General features: G+C 39.9%; 1 pseudogene; it reads left to right on the top strand.

The window, feature by feature from the left end:
* Nucleotides 1-853: 853 nt before the first annotated feature.
* On the top strand, nucleotides 854-3,378 carry LOC102018577 (annotated as a pseudogene).
* The last annotated feature ends 430 nt before the right edge of the window (nucleotides 3,379-3,808 follow it).

The following is a 3,808-nucleotide window of genomic DNA, read 5'->3' on the forward strand; positions in this document are numbered from 1 at the left end:
CCAGGCAAAAGTCTCACTCCTTCCCTCTGCCAAATTCCATAATGATATGAATTGAATTTGATGCCTTTCCTGTTTTGAATTTCTTAGCATAATTTGAGGTAACACTATTCAGAGAACTTATTTAAAGGAGTAAAAATAAACAGTACAAAGGAAAGGTTAAAGATTATGGGAAAATGAAATTCATTGATACAGCAATGTCCTGGCAAACAGAGACTGGGTTTGGAAAATGGGTGGTTAAACTTTGAGAAGTAGAGGAGGGTAACAGAAATGTGTAGATATAGAGTGGGGAGGATATTAAGAAGTTTTTTCTTGTAACATCTTTTTGTTTTCAATGGAAGATAAAAGAATTTCTACTGAGACTGCACATCAGGGGACAATGTGGAAAAGAGAAGGAAATTAAGGAATAGCAGTTGAGGGGAAAAGAAGAAATAACTGCTTGAGGGTAAGGGTTAAGATTTCTGACATCACACAAAACCCACTGAGGAGATTTATTCCAATGTAGCGGGCCATGCTGCTTATGGCGGCACTGGAGAGGGGTTGCTGAGGTGTTGGGTATGAAGTGCGACAGGACAGACTTTATCACCTGAAACTGCTGCTTCAAGTTCAGATCAGGCAAGGAACGTGCCTCATAACACTCAACAAAAGCCAAGGAGAGTACACTTAAATTGAAGACACAACACTTGATCTGAAACATGAAGTTTGTGCCCACTCAACACCTTTGAAAGGGCGCTTCCCAAGGCTGCTAGTGGTCTTTGTTTTCTTTAGCACTGTACTGTGAGATTGCCCAGTGCAGCCACAGTTGCATTCTTTATTAGCTTGGTAGATCATTTTCTCTCACTTTTTTTGGATACTATCAACTTTCACCCTTTGAAACTTGTGCTGAAAAGGAAGAATCAGCTAATACTACTGAAAGTGCAATATTTGATTATCAATGCAAGATGAGCTTTGATCCCAACCTTCTCCACAATAGTTGACATAATGAGTACCATTGAATAACCCCATGAAACTGGGGTTATTTAAAAACTATTAACCTCTTATGGCTTTGTTCAGAATGTCAAGCTAGACTTTTCTTCCACTGTTCACAACGTAATGGCAACCTGCAGGACTTACGAGTAGGAGATGATGTTGAATTCAAAGTATCATCTGACTGGCAGACTGGCCAACCAATTGCTAATAAACTACTGAAGATAAAACCAGAAATCCACCCTGAAGAATGAAGGAATAGACAAGTTGTGTGCACTGTTCCTCACAATTTAGAGAGTAAATCTCCAGCTGCCCCCAGTCAGAGTCTAACAGGGAGTGTATGCTATGAGTGTAATGGGGAAGAGTTTTACCTAACTTACACCCCTGAAGGAAGGGAATGTTCAAGTGGAAACTGGAGATAAAATAAGCTTTGTAATTGATAACAACAAACATACTAGTGCTATAAGTGCTCCTAACAATACACTGTTGAAAAAGAACAAGCCGGCTGTCAGGGGGTAGTTTGTGCCATGAAGCGGGTAATTGACTTTACTGTATTGTTTGTATTGTTCTTATGCTATTTTGTAAATGGATGCCTGTTTGTTAATATGTTCTCCTTTTATTTTTAAAATAAATTTTAAAAAGAAAGAGGTGACGTGGTAATAGAGGTACTTTTTCTCTGCAATGAGTTTAAAGGTGACCTAGAAACCATGCAGCCTGGAGATGATGTGGAATTCACAATTAAGGACAGAAATGATAAAGAAGTTGCAACAGATGTCAGATTATTGCCTCAAGAAACAGTCATTTTTGAAGATGTCAGCATTGAATATTTTAAAGAAACTGTAACCACAGTTATCCCAAAAGTACCCAGTAAAAACCAGAATGATCCACTGTTGGGGCAAATCGAAGTTGGTTTTGTGATTCCTGAAGAACTTCCTTTTAGAGATAAAGATACAAAATCCAAGGTGACCCTGTTCAAAGGTGACCATGTTAGGTTTAATATTTCAACAGGCAGACATGACAAATTAGAATGAGCAAACAGTATAGAAGTTCTATCAGATACATTTCAATTCACTAATGAAGCTAGAGGAATGGGTGTAACCACTGCCATCAGAGATGTGTTTGGTTTCATCACGTGCGTGGATCAGGATGTTCGTATGTTCTTCCACTTCAGTGAAATTGTGAATGGGAATCAGCTCCAGTAGAGTTTACTGTGGTTCCTGAAATGCTAAGAAATCATGATATTAGGATTAAAAAACTTCCCAAGGACATGGTTTCATTCCACTCTCATTCAGAACATCATTTTGTGAGCACTGTAGAAAAAGAAGCCATTTTTTCCACTCCTAAAACCACTAACCCCAGTAAAGCCAAGGAGAAGAAGGCTGAGTGTGGCATTATTGTTTGTGATGATTGTGGAGTGAAACTGACTGTTGCTTTTCCAGCCAAAGACGTAGAAGGTTCTACTTCTCCTCAAATAGGCGATAAGATTAAATTTAGCATTAGTAACAGACAGAGGTTTGGGTAGCAGACTGCAACTTTTGTGCAACTTTTAGGTAGTAATTCCAAATCCAAGTGGTTCTTGGGTTATGTGGCAACTCTGAAGTATAATTTTGGATTTATTGAAACAGCCAATCATAATAGGGCAACCTTTTTACATTACAGTGAATTCTCTGGTGATGTTGATAGCCTGGAACTGGGGGACATGGTTGAATACAGCTTGTCAAGAGGCAAAAGCAACAAAGTCAGTGCTGAAAAAGTAAACAAAACTCACTCAGTGAATGTTATTACTGAGGAAGGTGATCCCACTGTCTGCCCCGGTAAATTAGCCCTCTGAGGAGTGTTGATCCAACACAGATTGAATATCAAGAAATGATTGAGACTGTGGAAGAGGGGGATATGAAAGGTAAACTGTATGTATTTGGCACAGTTGGGATGGCGAACAAAGGGGAATGCCCACAGAAAGGGGAGCGTGTTAAATTCCAGTGCCATTGTGTGTACTCTGCCAAAATGCATGGACAATAGCCTATAACACTACACCCCTGCACAGAGCCACAGTGGAGTGTGTGAAAGAGCAGTTTGGCTTCATTAACTGTGAAGTAGGAGAAAGCAAGAAGATATTTTTCCATGTGAAAGAAATTCAGGATGGCATTGAGTTACAGGCAGGAGACGAGGTAGAGTTCTGTGTTTCTTAACCAGCACACTGGCAAGTGCAGTGTCTGTAATGTTTGGTGAGTTTGCAAGGGCCCCAAGGCTGTTATAGCCCCTCAACCCGATAGGTTGGTCAGTCGCTGGGAGAACATCACTCTGGATGATGCCAGTGCTCCTTGTCTAATGGTTCTTCATCAGCCCAAGGAACCAGATAACTCAATGGGATTTGGTGCAGAAAGAGAGGTCGGTCAGGCTGGTGTCATTGACTAACCACATCCACAAAGCACATCCTTAACCCACTATGGTAAAGCTGGGGAAATTCTGGTGAAAGGTTCTGAATATCTCCCTTTTCACCCCTCCCAAAATCTGGAAATCTTATTCCATTTAGCTATTATACCAGTTTTAACACCTTCCTCGTGTTATGTTTCAAAAACTACATAAATTTAAGAAACCATTTTAAAATTATGCACAGTTGCATCCTGGTGAATTTAAGGTGGCACCTTATAATATCACTTTAGGAGCTTTATTTGGTGCATTTAATGCAACTGGTAATTGGAAAATCCACTTCACCTGTATAAGTGAAACATAAACTGTTACCCTGTTGGCCCTATGAAATTCTACACTTGATGATTTCGTATATACCCTACCTTCATTACACCTGGCAAGATGTTCTGCCTTAAAAGGCAGTTGCCTTCTTTTC

Source organism: Chinchilla lanigera, unplaced genomic scaffold (genome assembly GCF_000276665.1).
Source record: "Chinchilla lanigera isolate Chin_1 unplaced genomic scaffold, ChiLan1.0 scaffold00010, whole genome shotgun sequence".
In the NCBI taxonomy this organism is placed as follows: domain Eukaryota; kingdom Metazoa; phylum Chordata; class Mammalia; order Rodentia; family Chinchillidae; genus Chinchilla; species Chinchilla lanigera.